This window comes from Vanacampus margaritifer, chromosome 1, assembly GCF_051991255.1.
Source record: "Vanacampus margaritifer isolate UIUO_Vmar chromosome 1, RoL_Vmar_1.0, whole genome shotgun sequence".
NCBI lineage: Eukaryota > Metazoa > Chordata > Actinopteri > Syngnathiformes > Syngnathidae > Vanacampus > Vanacampus margaritifer.
In genome coordinates, this window is record NC_135432.1 from 42,889,481 (window position 1) to 42,907,114 (window position 17,634).

Genomic DNA, 17,634 nt, shown 5'->3' on the forward strand with positions numbered 1-17,634 from the left:
CGTGTACAATCAGGGGCTGAAAACGCATTTAAAGCAATAAAAAGTTCATTTTGGCTCTCACACCTAAACTAAACGTTGTAGACTCAAAAATGTTGCTGTATTTAGTGTATTCTAGCATCCTGAAGATGTTTCCAGCATTAATTTCATTGTGCTCATGCTCATTTTTAAGATTTTGACATTTTCACCTAAAGTGCACAATCAGGGGCTGAAAACGCATTTAAAGCAATAAAAAGTTCATTTTGGCTCTCACACCTAAACTAAACGTTGTAGACTCAAAATGTTTGCTGTATTTAGTGTATTATAGCATCCTTAAGATGATTCCAGCATTAATTTCATTGTGCTCATGCTCATTTTTAAGATTTTGACATTTTCACCTAAAGTGCACAATCAGGCTGAAAACGCATTTCAAGCAATAAAAAGTTCATTTTGGCTCTCACACCTAAACTAAACGTTGTAGACTCAAAATTTTTGCTGTATTTAGTGTATTCTAACATCCTGAAGATGATTCCAGCATTAATTTCATTGTGCTTATGCTCATTTTGAAGATTTTGACATTTTCACCTTAAGTGTACAATCAGGGGCTGAAAACGCGTTTAAAGCAATAAAAAGTTCATTTTGGCTCTCACACCTAAACTAAACGTTGTAGACTCAAAAATGTTGCTGTATTTAGTGTATTCTAGCATCCTGAAGATGATTCCAGCATTAATTTCATTGTGCTCATGCTCATTTTTAAGATTTTGACATTTTCACCTTAAGTGTACAATCAGGGGCTGAAAACGCATTTAAAGCAATAAAAAGTTCATTTTGGCTCTCACACCTAAACTAAACGTTGTAGACTCAAAATGTTTGCTGTATTTAGTGTATTATAGCATCCTGAAGATGATTCCAGCATTAATTTCATTGTGCTCATGCTTAATTTTAAGATTTTGACATTTTCACCTTAAGTGTACAATCAGGTGCTCAAAACGCATTTAAAGCAATAAAAAGTTCATTTTGGCTCTCACACCTAAACTAAACGTTGTAGACTCAAACTTGTTGCTGTATTTAGTGTATTATAGCATCCCGAAGATGATTCCATCATTAATTTCATTGTGCTCATGCTCAATTTTAAGATTTTGACATTTTCACCTTAAGTGTACAATCAGGGGGTGAAAACGCATTTAAAGCAATAAAAAGTTCTTTTTGGCTCTCATACCTAAACTAAACGTTGTAGAGTCAAAAATTTTACTGTATTTAGTGTATTCTAGCATCCTGAAGATGATTCCAGCATTAATTTCATTGTGCTCATGCTCAATTTTAAGATTTTGACCTTTATACCTAACATGTACAATCAGGGGCTGAAAACGCATTTAAAGCAATAAAAAGTTCATTTTGGCTCTCACACCTAAACTAAACGTTGTAGACTCAAAATGTTTGCTGTATTTAGTGTATTATAGCATTCTGAAGATGATTCCAGCATTAATTTCATTGTGCTCATGCTCAATTTTAAGATTTTGACATTTTCACCTTAAGTGTACAATCAGGGGCTGAAAACGCATTTAAAGCAATAAAAAGTTCCTTTTGGCTCTCATACCTAAACTAAACGTTGTAGAGTCAAAATTTTTACTGTATTTAGTGTATTCTAGCATCCTGAAGATGATTCCAGCATTATTTACACTGTGCTTATGCTCATTTTTGAAGATTTTGACCTTTTCACCTAACATGTACAATCAGGGGCTGAAAACGCATTTAAAGCAATAAAAAGTTCATTTTGGCTCTCACACCTAAACTAAACGTTGTAGACTCAAAATGTTTGCTGTATTTAGTGTATTATAGCATCCTGAAGATGATTCCAGCATTAATTTCATTGTGCTCATGCTTAATTTTAAGATTTTGACATTTTCACCTTAAGTGTACAATCAGGTGCTCAAAACGCATTTAAAGCAATAAAAAGTTCATTTTGGCTCTCACACCTAAACTAAACGTTGTAGACTCAAAATTGTTGCTGTATTTAGTGTATTCTAGCATCCTGAAGATGATTCCAGCATTAATTTCATTGTGCTTATGCTCATTTTTGAAGATTTTGACCTTTTCACCTAACGTGTACAATCAGGGGCTGAAAACGCATTTAAAGCAATAAAAAGTTCATTTTGGCTCTCACACCTAAACTAAACGTTGTAGACTCAAAATTTTTGCTGTATTTAGTGTATTCTAGCATCCTGAAGATAATTTCAGCATTAATTTCATTGTGCTTATTCTCAATTTTAAGATTTTGACATTTTCACCTTAACTCTTTCACTGCCACTGACGTTTAAAGACGTCAAGTAAAAACCTACGCTTCACTGCCAATGACGTCAAAAGACGTCATCCAATGATTTTTTTTTTTTTTTTTGAAACGGGTAGAGGAAACCCTCCCGCATGTCTGGTCAAAGTTTCAAGTCTGTCTGTTGTGCCTAAGGACTATTTTTGGCCCCTAGAGGGCAGCGATGACTCTCTTTTGACAAGATCGGGTGGGGCGTCAGTAGTATAAAAGGCCAGGCGGGGCTAGAGCGTCGAGGAGTAGGCGAGAGTTGAGAAGAGACGAAAAATGGCGACCGACGGTAAGAAGCAGACCACGCTTGATCGATTTTTTGGAAAAGGAGACGCATCAACCAGTGCTAAAGTGCACCATTATGATGACCGCGATGATGATGGTGATAAGGAGGTTGACGCCGAAGCTGCAGCGTTGACGCGGCGGCAGCTTCGTTCACGTCCTCAGGCCTCAGAGGCTAGCGGTGCTAGCGCCGGAAAACGTCGTGCACGACCGAGCACTTCTGCACGCGAGGACGTTCAATCCGACGAAGGTGATGATGATGGCGACAATGAGGTTGATGCCGAAGTTGCAGCGTTGACGCGGCGGCAGCTTCGACCGCGTGTTAAGGCCTCGGAGGCTAGCGGTGCTAGCGCCGGAAAACGTGGTGCACGACCGAGCACTTCTCCGCACGAGGACGTTCAATCGGACGACGACGAAGAGTATCCTGAGTCCGATGGATATTCTTCGGAGGAGTGGGTACAGTCTGACCACGGAGAAAGTGATTCGGACAGTATTTCATCCGCAGAAGACGTCGAAGGTAAGCACAAACTTGCTATGAGATACTTTTCTAGCACGCTGCTAGCACCTCGTGTAACGTGAATGTGCATTCATAGATCGTGGATCGTGCTCACAGCGACGTCCCACTGCAAAGACGACAAAGAGAGGTATAAAAAAAGTGTTTTCAATACACCGCAACAACAAAAGAAAACGCTCTTTCGATATTATTGTAATTGTATATATTTCTTTCAGCTGCAGCTCAGAGTGACGCTCCTCGGAGTGAGCAGAATAAAGGTCCATCAACCAGTGGATCCAAGAAAAAACGTAAATATATATATTTATATATATATATATTGCATCACACTGATCTAAAATGAATATTATATGATATTGAAATGTATATTTGCAGATCCCCAAAAATCTGGCTGGCATGAAGCAGGCTGGCAGCCAAACTCCTTCCCCTTCACTGTGGAGCCAGGACCAAGAGGTGCCGCAGCAGAGCTGAATTCAACCCGGCCAGTTGACTTCCTGCAGCTCTTCATCACAGACGAACTTCTGCAGCACATTGCTGATCAGACAAACTTATTTGCACGTCAGTCAATGCAAAAACGGGCTGAAAGTCTGCCACACTGCAGGAGTCGTGCTTGGAAGCCAGTGTCTGTGTCTGAGCTCAAAACATTTTTTGCACTCCAATTCCTTACTGGGTATATAAACAAGCCCAGTATCGAAATGTATTGGACTCAGGACGAAATAGAGACGACACCATTCTTCAGTCGCGCAATGCCTCGAAACCGCTTCCAGCTCATCTGGAGTTTCCTGCACTTCAACGACAACGAGACGGCACACAGTTCAGACGACAAACTATTTAAAATTCGTCCTGTGTTCAATCACGTTGTAAACAAGTTCAAGGAACTGTTTCAACCGGGCAAGAATATTTGTATTGATGAGGGAATGATGAGTTTCCAGGGACGTCTTTCGTTCAAAGTGTACAACCCCCAAAAGCCGGTCAAATATGGGATCAAATCATATATTTTGTGTGACTCCCAAACCGGCTATTGTTTCAATATGCAACCTTATGTTGGCATTAGTTGTTCTCTCCCCGATACAGTGTTCAACTTACTGGATCGTCTGCCAGGAAATGGGTACACACTATTCATGGACAATTTTTATAACTCTATTGCTTTGTGTGAACGTCTCCTGGCAGCGCGCACCAATGTTTGTGGAACGCTGAGGAAGAACAGGGGTGAACCCAGTGAGATAACGTGCCTAACCAACACTGGCCTTGGGGTGGGGGGGAAACTGGTAAGGCACAACACAAATGTTTTAATTGTGGCATGGCAGGACAAACGTTTGTTGAGGATGGTGACAACGTTTCACAAAGATGAAATGCGGACAGTGGAGGTGTGGCGGAAGGCACAAAAAAAAAAAGTGCCTTTCGAAAAACCAATTTGTGTTGTGGACTACAATTCCAAGATGAATGGAGTGGACAAGATGGATCAAAACATCTCGTACCACCCATTCACACGGAAAACATTGAAGTGGCACAAAAAGTTTGTTTCGTATCTGTTCCAAATATGCATGTTCAATGCTTACATATTGTACAAAAAAAAAAATGGGACGAGTCAACCTTTTTTAGAGTTCATCCAGCAGGTGGTGAGAGGGTGGCTGTTGCCACAAGACCAGGAGGAAGTTGGGATGGAAGAGCATGAGGAAGCCAGACAAAGTACCAGGTCACCGTATTTTGATCCTGAAAGCCGACTTGATGGTAACATGGCCAAACACACGCTGGAACACATGCCTGCTACTTCCCGGAAAAAAAAGCCAGCAAGAAGGTGTCGGGTCTGCATGCGAAGGGGCATTCGCAGTGAGACAAAGCTGTGGTGCAAATCTTGCAGTGTCCCCTTGCACGCAGGCGAGTGTTACACTGTTTACCACACAAAAGTGAAATTTATGTAGTTCAAACATCCACACAATTGTAAATAATCACACATGCACTGTTGTACACCTTTGTAAATAGTTTGTCAAATTGTTAGTTTTCTATGTAAATAAACTGTTTTTTTTGTTATAAAAAAAGACTTTTTCATTGTTGGTGGTACTGTTTTATAGAAGTAAAGCACTATTTAGGTGTTTGTGGCATCATTCATGGACAAAAAGAAGTGTACAATTCACTGAAGTGCATGAAATAACATCGTTTCACAAAAAGCCGTTTTTCTCCACTTTTTGTTTCAAAACAGAGAATTTCGGTGAAAGTTACCATTTTCTATTGTTGATTACTGAAGAACGGAATAAGCTAGAAACAAACTTTTTTTTTCTGATGAAAGATGAGAGTCCAATCTTTCATTTGGTAGTATGTGTGTTTCCATAGTCCAAACACAACATTTTCTGTGGACCTTGAAAGATCACTCAAAATGCTTAAATCGGCTGGCAGTGGGGACAACCCGTTTCGGAAAACGTCTGGCAGTGAAAGAGTTAAGTGTACAATCAGGGGCTGAAAACGCATTTAAAGCAATAAAAAGTTAATTTTGGCTCTCACACCTAAACTAAACGTTGTAGACTCAAAATGTTTGCTGTATTTAGTGTATTATAGCATCCTGAAGATGATTCCAGCATTAATTTCATTGTGCTCATGCTCATTTTTAAGATTTTGACATTTTCACCTAAAGTGCACAATCAGGCTGAAAACGCATTTCAAGCAATAAAAAGTTCATTTTGTCTCTCACACCTAAACTAAACGTTGTAGACTCAAAATTTTTGCTGTATTTTGTGTATTCTAGCATCCTGAAGATGATTCCAGCATTAATTTCATTGTGCTTATGCTCATTTTGAAGATTTTGACATTTTCACCTTAAGTGTACAATCAGGGGCTGAAAACGCATTTAAATCAATAAAAAGTTCATTTCGGCTCTCACGCCTAAACTAAACGTTGTAGACTCAAAATTGTTGCTGTATTTAGTGTATTCTAGCATCCTGAAGATGATTCCAACATTAATTTCATTGTGCTTATGCTCATTTTTGAAGATTTTGACCTTTTCACCTAACGTCTACAATCAGGGGCTGAAAACGCATTTAAAGCAATAAAAAGTTCATTTTGGCTCTCACACCTAAACTAAACGTTGTAGACTCAAAATTTTTGCTGTATTTAGTGTATTCTAGCATCCTGAAGATGATTCCAGCATTAAATTCATTGTGCTTATGCTCATATTGAAGATTTTGACATTTTCACCTTAAGTGTACAATCAGGGGCTGAAAACGCATTTAAAGCAATAAAAAGTTCATTTTGGCTCTCACACCTAAACTAAACGTTGTAGACTCAAAATTTTTACTGTATTAAGTGTATTCTAGCATCCTGAAGATGATTCCAGCATTAATTTCATTGTGCTCATGCTCATTTTTAAGATTTTGACATTTTCACCTAAAGTGCACAATCAGGCTGAAAACGCATTTAAAGCAATAAAAAGATCAGTTTGGCTCTCACACCTAAACTAAACGTTGTAGACTCAAATTTTTTGCTGTATTTAGTGTATTCTAGCATCCTGAAGATAATTTCAGCATTAATTTCATTGTGCCTATTCTCAATTTTAAGATTTTGACATTTTCACCTTAAGTGTACAATCAGGGGCTGAAAACGCATTTAAATCAATAAAAAGTTCATTTTGGCTCTCACGCCTAAACTAAACGTTGTAGACTCAAAATTTTTGCTGTATTTAGTGTATTCTAGCATCCTGAAGATGATTCCAGCATTAAATTCATTGTGCTTATGCTCATATTGAAGATTTTGACATTTTCACCTTAAGTGTACAATCAGGGGCTGAAAACGCATTTAAAGCAATAAAAAGTTCATTTTGGCTCTCACACCTAAACTAAACGTTGTAGACTCAAACTTGTTGCTGTATTTAGTGTATTATAGCATCCCGAAGATGATTCCATCATTAATTTCATTGTGCTCATGCTCAATTTTAAGATTTTGACATTTTCACCTTAAGTGTACAATCAGGGGGTGAAAACGCATTTAAAGCAATAAAAAGTTCTTTTTGGCTCTCATACCTAAACTAAACGTTGTAGAGTCAAAAATTTTACTGTATTTAGTGTATTCTAGCATCCTGAAGATGATTCCAGCATTAATTTCATTGTGCTCATGCTCAATTTTAAGATTTTGACCTTTATACCTAACATGTACAATCAGGGGCTGAAAACGCATTTAAAGCAATAAAAAGTTCATTTTGGCTCTCACACCTAAACTAAACGTTGTAGACTCAAAATGTTTGCTGTATTTAGTGTATTATAGCATTCTGAAGATGATTCCAGCATTAATTTCATTGTGCTCATGCTCAATTTTAAGATTTTGACATTTTCACCTTAAGTGTACAATCAGGGGCTGAAAACGCATTTAAAGCAATAAAAAGTTCCTTTTGGCTCTCATACCTAAACTAAACGTTGTAGAGTCAAAATTTTTACTGTATTTAGTGTATTCTAGCATCCTGAAGATGATTCCAGCATTATTTACACTGTGCTTATGCTCATTTTTGAAGATTTTGACCTTTTCACCTAACATGTACAATCAGGGGCTGAAAACGCATTTAAAGCAATAAAAAGTTCATTTTGGCTCTCACACCTAAACTAAACGTTGTAGACTCAAAATGTTTGCTGTATTTAGTGTATTATAGCATCCTGAAGATGATTCCAGCATTAATTTCATTGTGCTCATGCTTAATTTTAAGATTTTGACATTTTCACCTTAAGTGTACAATCAGGTGCTCAAAACGCATTTAAAGCAATAAAAAGTTCATTTTGGCTCTCACACCTAAACTAAACGTTGTAGACTCAAAATTGTTGCTGTATTTAGTGTATTCTAGCATCCTGAAGATGATTCCAGCATTAATTTCATTGTGCTTATGCTCATTTTTGAAGATTTTGACCTTTTCACCTAACGTGTACAATCAGGGGCTGAAAACGCATTTAAAGCAATAAAAAGTTCATTTTGGCTCTCACACCTAAACTAAACGTTGTAGACTCAAAATTTTTGCTGTATTTAGTGTATTCTAGCATCCTGAAGATAATTTCAGCATTAATTTCATTGTGCTTATTCTCAATTTTAAGATTTTGACATTTTCACCTTAACTCTTTCACTGCCACTGACGTTTAAAGACGTCAAGTAAAAACCTACGCTTCACTGCCAATGACGTCAAAAGACGTCATCCAATGATTTTTTTTTTTTTTTTTGAAACGGGTAGAGGAAACCCTCCCGCATGTCTGGTCAAAGTTTCAAGTCTGTCTGTTGTGCCTAAGGACTATTTTTGGCCCCTAGAGGGCAGCGATGACTCTCTTTTGACAAGATCGGGTGGGGCGTCAGTAGTATAAAAGGCCAGGCGGGGCTAGAGCGTCGAGGAGTAGGCGAGAGTTGAGAAGAGACGAAAAATGGCGACCGACGGTAAGAAGCAGACCACGCTTGATCGATTTTTTGGAAAAGGAGACGCATCAACCAGTGCTAAAGTGCACCATTATGATGACCGCGATGATGATGGTGATAAGGAGGTTGACGCCGAAGCTGCAGCGTTGACGCGGCGGCAGCTTCGTTCACGTCCTCAGGCCTCAGAGGCTAGCGGTGCTAGCGCCGGAAAACGTCGTGCACGACCGAGCACTTCTGCACGCGAGGACGTTCAATCCGACGAAGGTGATGATGATGGCGACAATGAGGTTGATGCCGAAGTTGCAGCGTTGACGCGGCGGCAGCTTCGACCGCGTGTTAAGGCCTCGGAGGCTAGCGGTGCTAGCGCCGGAAAACGTGGTGCACGACCGAGCACTTCTCCGCACGAGGACGTTCAATCGGACGACGACGAAGAGTATCCTGAGTCCGATGGATATTCTTCGGAGGAGTGGGTACAGTCTGACCACGGAGAAAGTGATTCGGACAGTATTTCATCCGCAGAAGACGTCGAAGGTAAGCACAAACTTGCTATGAGATACTTTTCTAGCACGCTGCTAGCACCTCGTGTAACGTGAATGTGCATTCATAGATCGTGGATCGTGCTCACAGCGACGTCCCACTGCAAAGACGACAAAGAGAGGTATAAAAAAAGTGTTTTCAATACACCGCAACAACAAAAGAAAACGCTCTTTCGATATTATTGTAATTGTATATATTTCTTTCAGCTGCAGCTCAGAGTGACGCTCCTCGGAGTGAGCAGAATAAAGGTCCATCAACCAGTGGATCCAAGAAAAAACGTAAATATATATATTTATATATATATATATTGCATCACACTGATCTAAAATGAATATTATATGATATTGAAATGTATATTTGCAGATCCCCAAAAATCTGGCTGGCATGAAGCAGGCTGGCAGCCAAACTCCTTCCCCTTCACTGTGGAGCCAGGACCAAGAGGTGCCGCAGCAGAGCTGAATTCAACCCGGCCAGTTGACTTCCTGCAGCTCTTCATCACAGACGAACTTCTGCAGCACATTGCTGATCAGACAAACTTATTTGCACGTCAGTCAATGCAAAAACGGGCTGAAAGTCTGCCACACTGCAGGAGTCGTGCTTGGAAGCCAGTGTCTGTGTCTGAGCTCAAAACATTTTTTGCACTCCAATTCCTTACTGGGTATATAAACAAGCCCAGTATCGAAATGTATTGGACTCAGGACGAAATAGAGACGACACCATTCTTCAGTCGCGCAATGCCTCGAAACCGCTTCCAGCTCATCTGGAGTTTCCTGCACTTCAACGACAACGAGACGGCACACAGTTCAGACGACAAACTATTTAAAATTCGTCCTGTGTTCAATCACGTTGTAAACAAGTTCAAGGAACTGTTTCAACCGGGCAAGAATATTTGTATTGATGAGGGAATGATGAGTTTCCAGGGACGTCTTTCGTTCAAAGTGTACAACCCCCAAAAGCCGGTCAAATATGGGATCAAATCATATATTTTGTGTGACTCCCAAACCGGCTATTGTTTCAATATGCAACCTTATGTTGGCATTAGTTGTTCTCTCCCCGATACAGTGTTCAACTTACTGGATCGTCTGCCAGGAAATGGGTACACACTATTCATGGACAATTTTTATAACTCTATTGCTTTGTGTGAACGTCTCCTGGCAGCGCGCACCAATGTTTGTGGAACGCTGAGGAAGAACAGGGGTGAACCCAGTGAGATAACGTGCCTAACCAACACTGGCCTTGGGGTGGGGGGGAAACTGGTAAGGCACAACACAAATGTTTTAATTGTGGCATGGCAGGACAAACGTTTGTTGAGGATGGTGACAACGTTTCACAAAGATGAAATGCGGACAGTGGAGGTGTGGCGGAAGGCACAAAAAAAAAAAGTGCCTTTCGAAAAACCAATTTGTGTTGTGGACTACAATTCCAAGATGAATGGAGTGGACAAGATGGATCAAAACATCTCGTACCACCCATTCACACGGAAAACATTGAAGTGGCACAAAAAGTTTGTTTCGTATCTGTTCCAAATATGCATGTTCAATGCTTACATATTGTACAAAAAAAAAAATGGGACGAGTCAACCTTTTTTAGAGTTCATCCAGCAGGTGGTGAGAGGGTGGCTGTTGCCACAAGACCAGGAGGAAGTTGGGATGGAAGAGCATGAGGAAGCCAGACAAAGTACCAGGTCACCGTATTTTGATCCTGAAAGCCGACTTGATGGTAACATGGCCAAACACACGCTGGAACACATGCCTGCTACTTCCCGGAAAAAAAAGCCAGCAAGAAGGTGTCGGGTCTGCATGCGAAGGGGCATTCGCAGTGAGACAAAGCTGTGGTGCAAATCTTGCAGTGTCCCCTTGCACGCAGGCGAGTGTTACACTGTTTACCACACAAAAGTGAAATTTATGTAGTTCAAACATCCACACAATTGTAAATAATCACACATGCACTGTTGTACACCTTTGTAAATAGTTTGTCAAATTGTTAGTTTTCTATGTAAATAAACTGTTTTTTTTGTTATAAAAAAAGACTTTTTCATTGTTGGTGGTACTGTTTTATAGAAGTAAAGCACTATTTAGGTGTTTGTGGCATCATTCATGGACAAAAAGAAGTGTACAATTCACTGAAGTGCATGAAATAACATCGTTTCACAAAAAGCCGTTTTTCTCCACTTTTTGTTTCAAAACAGAGAATTTCGGTGAAAGTTACCATTTTCTATTGTTGATTACTGAAGAACGGAATAAGCTAGAAACAAACTTTTTTTTTCTGATGAAAGATGAGAGTCCAATCTTTCATTTGGTAGTATGTGTGTTTCCATAGTCCAAACACAACATTTTCTGTGGACCTTGAAAGATCACTCAAAATGCTTAAATCGGCTGGCAGTGGGGACAACCCGTTTCGGAAAACGTCTGGCAGTGAAAGAGTTAAGTGTACAATCAGGGGCTGAAAACGCATTTAAAGCAATAAAAAGTTAATTTTGGCTCTCACACCTAAACTAAACGTTGTAGACTCAAAATGTTTGCTGTATTTAGTGTATTATAGCATCCTGAAGATGATTCCAGCATTAATTTCATTGTGCTCATGCTCATTTTTAAGATTTTGACATTTTCACCTAAAGTGCACAATCAGGCTGAAAACGCATTTCAAGCAATAAAAAGTTCATTTTGTCTCTCACACCTAAACTAAACGTTGTAGACTCAAAATTTTTGCTGTATTTTGTGTATTCTAGCATCCTGAAGATGATTCCAGCATTAATTTCATTGTGCTTATGCTCATTTTGAAGATTTTGACATTTTCACCTTAAGTGTACAATCAGGGGCTGAAAACGCATTTAAATCAATAAAAAGTTCATTTCGGCTCTCACGCCTAAACTAAACGTTGTAGACTCAAAATTGTTGCTGTATTTAGTGTATTCTAGCATCCTGAAGATGATTCCAACATTAATTTCATTGTGCTTATGCTCATTTTTGAAGATTTTGACCTTTTCACCTAACGTCTACAATCAGGGGCTGAAAACGCATTTAAAGCAATAAAAAGTTCATTTTGGCTCTCACACCTAAACTAAACGTTGTAGACTCAAAATTTTTGCTGTATTTAGTGTATTCTAGCATCCTGAAGATGATTCCAGCATTAAATTCATTGTGCTTATGCTCATATTGAAGATTTTGACATTTTCACCTTAAGTGTACAATCAGGGGCTGAAAACGCATTTAAAGCAATAAAAAGTTCATTTTGGCTCTCACACCTAAACTAAACGTTGTAGACTCAAAATTTTTACTGTATTAAGTGTATTCTAGCATCCTGAAGATGATTCCAGCATTAATTTCATTGTGCTCATGCTCATTTTTAAGATTTTGACATTTTCACCTAAAGTGCACAATCAGGCTGAAAACGCATTTAAAGCAATAAAAAGATCAGTTTGGCTCTCACACCTAAACTAAACGTTGTAGACTCAAATTTTTTGCTGTATTTAGTGTATTCTAGCATCCTGAAGATAATTTCAGCATTAATTTCATTGTGCCTATTCTCAATTTTAAGATTTTGACATTTTCACCTTAAGTGTACAATCAGGGGCTGAAAACGCATTTAAATCAATAAAAAGTTCATTTTGGCTCTCACGCCTAAACTAAACGTTGTAGACTCAAAATTTTTGCTGTATTTAGTGTATTCTAGCATCCTGAAGATGATTCCAGCATTAAATTCATTGTGCTTATGCTCATATTGAAGATTTTGACATTTTCACCTTAAGTGTACAATCAGGGGCTGAAAACGCATTTAAAGCAATAAAAAGTTCATTTTGGCTCTCACACCTAAACTAAACGTTGTAGACTCAAAATTTTTACTGTATTTAGTGTATTCTAGCATCCTGAAGATGATTCCAGCATTAATTTCATTGTGCTCATGCTCATTTTTAAGATTTTGACATTTTCACCTAAAGTGCACAATCAGGCTGAAAACGCATTTAAAGCAATAAAAAGTTAATTTTGGCTCTCACACCTAAACTAAACGTTGTAGACTCAAAAATGTTGCTGTATTTAGTGTATTCTAGCATCCTGAAGATGATTCCAGCATTAATTTCATTGTGCTCATGCTCATTTTTAAGATTTTGACATTTTCACCTTAAGTGCACAATCAGGCTGAAAACACATTTAAAGCAATAAAAAGATCAGTTTGGCTCTCACACCTAAACTAAACGTTGTAGACTCAAATTTTTTGCTGTATTTAGTGTATTCTAGCATCCTGAAGATAATTTCAGCATTAATTTCATTGTGCCTATTCTCAATTTTAAGATTTTGACATTTTCACCTTAAGTGTACAATCAGGGGCTGAAAACGCATTTAAATCAATAAAAAGTTCATTTTGGCTCTCACGCCTAAACTAAACGTTGTAGACTCAAAATTGTTGCTGTATTTAGTGTATTCTAGCATCCTGAAGATGATTCCAACATTAATTTCATTGTGCTTATGCTCATTTTTGAAGATTTTGACCTTTTCACCTAACGTGTACAATCAGGGGCTGAAAACGCATTTAAAGCAATAAAAAGTTCATTTTGGCTCTCACACCTAAACTAAACGTTGTAGACTCAAAATTTTTGCTGTATTTAGTGTATTCTAGCATCCTGAAGATGATTCCAGCATTAAATTCATTGTGCTTATGCTCATATTGAAGATTTTGACATTTTCACCTTAAGTGTACAATCAGGGGCTGAAAACGCATTTAAAGCAATAAAAAGTTCATTTTGGCTCTCACACCTAAACTAAACGTTGTAGACTCAAAATTTTTACTGTATTTAGTGTATTCTAGCATCCTGAAGATGATTCCAGCATTAATTTCATTGTGCTCATGCTCATTTTTAAGATTTTGACATTTTCACCTAAAGTGCACAATCAGGCTGAAAACGCATTTAAAGCAATAAAAAGTTAATTTTGGCTCTCACACTGTAGGAATTATTTTGGAGGATTATTATACATTTGCCGTGTTGAAGTAAATTGCCTCTTGGGAAACACAAGTCAACGTAATAGTGTAGTAATTTCTGTTTATGATTGCTATGTATTGCAAAGGAGTGTTATTGTATTTGGTGAAGTTGCAAGTGGACGACTCAGCTGCCGAGTGAGGACAACTGATAAGAAGACGAGACGCACGTCAACGCCAGGGCCCCTGGACTTGCATGCCGCATTAGAGAGTGTGAAGTGAGATAGGAGTTGTTTTTCTCTTTCTGTCATGTAATCAGATGCCCCGATTGGTATATCAGGGGACTATTTGAATGATGAACCAAGAGAGACTCTGTACCGATCAAACTAAGGCTGCAGTTTTCTCTTCCTCATGAGCAATAAATTTGGAACCAGATGCTTCTTCTCTCTTTATTTGATAAATGTCTACATCTGAACCTGACATTTAAATTGGTCCTTCGAGCCGGATTGCAACATACCGGAGGTGCCCAGAGGCAGAGCCGACGACCAAGAAAGACCGTGGCCACGGCAGCTGTCCCATTTTAGGGGACTGGACCTCGGCCCTGTTTCTGGGGACTAAAGGTTGAAGCAAGCCAGGAAGAGAGAAGGCAACACTGGTAGGACACTTATATTTTCATTGGCGGATTTTTGGTAAATAAGTGTCCGTTTAAGGTTAAGGGCGACGGTGTCCTACGCGCGTTTAAACTCCGTGGAGAAGAGGGCAACGGTGTCCTGTACGTACTTAAAACTAAAAAAGACAGAGTGAGTCTATAAAACAGAAAAGACAGCGAGAGAGTCTATAAAACAGGGAAGTAGACAGAGTGAGTCTATAAAACTGAGGAAAAGAAAGAGGGGAAACTGGGAAGAGGGGACTGAAAAATAGACAGAGGGAGTCTATGAAACTGGGAAGAGGGGACTGAAAAATAGACAGAGGGAGTCTATGAAACTGGGAAGAGGGGACTGAGAAATAGACAGAGGGAGTCTATAAAAGTGTGGTGAATCAAAACCGTAAGAATACTAGTCAATGTTGCGTAAAGAGACAGAGAGTCTATAAAAGAGAGACAGAGAGAGTCTATAAAAGAGGGCGACGGTGTCCTACGCGCGTTTACACTCCGTAGAGAGGGAGTGAGTGGAGGTTCGCTACCTTGGTGTGAGTGGAGGTTCGCTACCTCATTATTGTTTGTTCGGGGATTTAAAGTCAGTTTAATCTCCTTAAGAGAATCGCTGACTCCAACATGGAGAAAACAAATAGCAAAAAAGCCAACAAGAAAGACCCGAAACAACAGTTAACATGTAAGGACTGCAAGTTTGTAGAAAACCAATGTCCTTCTAAAACAAAACATTTAAATTTGTGGATAACGAAATATGAATTTGCTGGCCAGCTTAATACACAAAAAATATTTAACTTGCAAGTTTTTTGTTTTTGTTTTATTAAATAAAAATCTTTATAAGTGGGCCGCTATATTGACACATGGTGTGACCCATGTGTCAACAGGGGGAATGGTAGGACGGATACACAGAATGTATACGACATATGGCTTTAATTTATTCTCAATTTTTTTATTATCATTATTATTTATTATCATTAACAGTGGCAACGAAGCCAGTTTGGCCGATTACATGCGAAAAACATTAGAGAAAAGAGATGAATTGAAATTACCAGAAGGCGATTGTGCTTCTCTCCAACAGGAAGAACTAGTAGCTCCAGGGGACTGGGTACTGATCCGAAGCCTCAAAAAGAAGCACTGGAATTCTCCAAAGTGGGAAGGCCCTCATCAAGTGCTGCTGACCACGCCGACGGCCATAGGGATTGAAGCAAGGAGCACTTGGATACATCTTACGCATTGTAAAAAGGTCATCTCAACCGACAAACCCAACAGGGAGGGTGAGCGAAAGTCTGATTCAAAGGTGGGAGCAGATATATAGAATCTGAAAATACCTGCGGTCAGTGAAGTTTTCCAAGACGCCTAACCTAATTAGGGGTTCTCGGTCGACATGGCTATTGCGTGGATAAGATTTGCGGTACTATGTTGTGTGGTCTTTGTGACCGTGAAGGCTATTCATTCACCAAATCACGCACTGATAAACAAGAATAGAGGATTTTCATATGGGTCACACCCAATAAAAATGTAGACCGAATCGACTACATCCATTACAATGTACAAGAATTGGGGAATTATACTGAAGAAAGATTTATAGCTGTCAGAGAACAATTGGCTGCAACATCACTCATGGCGTTCCAGAACCGCATTGCGGTCGACATGCTACTGGCAGAGAGAGGTGGCGTTTGCGCTATGTTTGGGGACCAGTGTTGTACATTTATACCAAACAACACATCTCCGGATGGGTCCCTCACGAGAGCCATTGAAGGCCTGCGCACCCTGAATCGAAAGATGAAAGAACACTCAGGTGTGTCCACCTCAGCATGGGACGAGTGGTGGGAAAAAACGTTTGGAAAATATAAAAGTTTGGTATTTTCTGTCATGATTTCTATGACTCTGTTCACCTCAATTCTTGTGCTGTGTGGATGTTGTTGTATTCCCTGCATTCGCGCATTACTCGTCCGACTTGTCTCAACCGTCGTCGCTCCCACAAATTCTAAATTACAAGAGATGTACCCTTTGCTTATTTCTGCAAATTGTGGTGATGGAGGGGACACTAATGACCAAACCAATGATGAGATAATTTCTCCTGCCGTCCTATTTTACACACCTTAAAACTTAAAACATAGAAAGGGGACATGATGGAATGTTTAAGTTTGTCATCCAGTAAATGATTCAACTAAATAAAACCTTTAAATCAAAGTTCTTTTGATGACAAAATTTTTGGAGGCAAATGTAGAATAAACAGGAGGGAAATGTAGGAATTATTTTGGAGGATTATTATACATTTGCCGTGTTGAAGTAAATTGCCTCTTGGGAAACACAAGTCAACGTAATAGTGTAGTAATTTCTGTTTATGATTGCTATGTATTGCAAAGGAGTGTTATTGTATTTGGTGAAGTTGCAAGTGGACGACTCAGCTGCCGAGTGAGGACAACTGATAAGAAGACGAGACGCACGTCAACGCCAGGGCCCCTGGACTTGCATGCCGCATTAGAGAGTGTGAAGTGAGATAGGAGTTGTTTTTCTCTTTCTGTCATGTAATCAGATGCCCCGATTGGTATATCAGGGGACTATTTGAATGATGAACCAAGAGAGACTCTGTACCGATCAAACTAAGGCTGCAGTTTTCTCTTCCTCATGAGCAATAAATTTGGAACCAGATGCTTCTTCTCTCTTTATTTGATAAATGTCTACATCTGAACCTGACACACACCTAAACTAAACGTTGTAGACTCAAAAATGTTGCTGTATTTAGTGTATTCTAGCATCCTGAAGATGATTCCAGCATTATTTTCATTGTGCTCATGCTCATTTTTAAGATTTTGACATTTTCACCTTAAGTGCACAATCAGGCTGAAAACACATTTAAAGCAATAAAAAGATCAGTTTGGCTCTCACACCTAAACTAAACGTTGTAGACTCAAAATTTTTGCTGTATTTAGTGTATTCTAGCATCCTGAAGATAATTTCAGCATTAATTTCATTGTGCCTATTCTCAATTTTAAGATTTTGACATTTTCACCTTAAGTGTACAATCAGGGGCTGAAAACGCATTTAAATCAATAAAAAGTTCATTTTGGCTCTCAC

The 17,634-nt window shown here is 39.1% G+C and overlaps 1 long non-coding RNA gene across 1 annotated transcript; it reads left to right on the plus strand.

The window, feature by feature from the left end:
- Positions 1-13,937: 13,937 nt before the first annotated feature.
- Positions 13,938-17,208, plus strand: LOC144040966 (uncharacterized). Its single transcript, XR_013289935.1, has 2 exons — positions 13,938-14,559; positions 15,632-17,208. It is a non-coding gene; the product is annotated as an uncharacterized LOC144040966 (long non-coding RNA).
- The last annotated feature ends 426 nt before the right edge of the window (positions 17,209-17,634 follow it).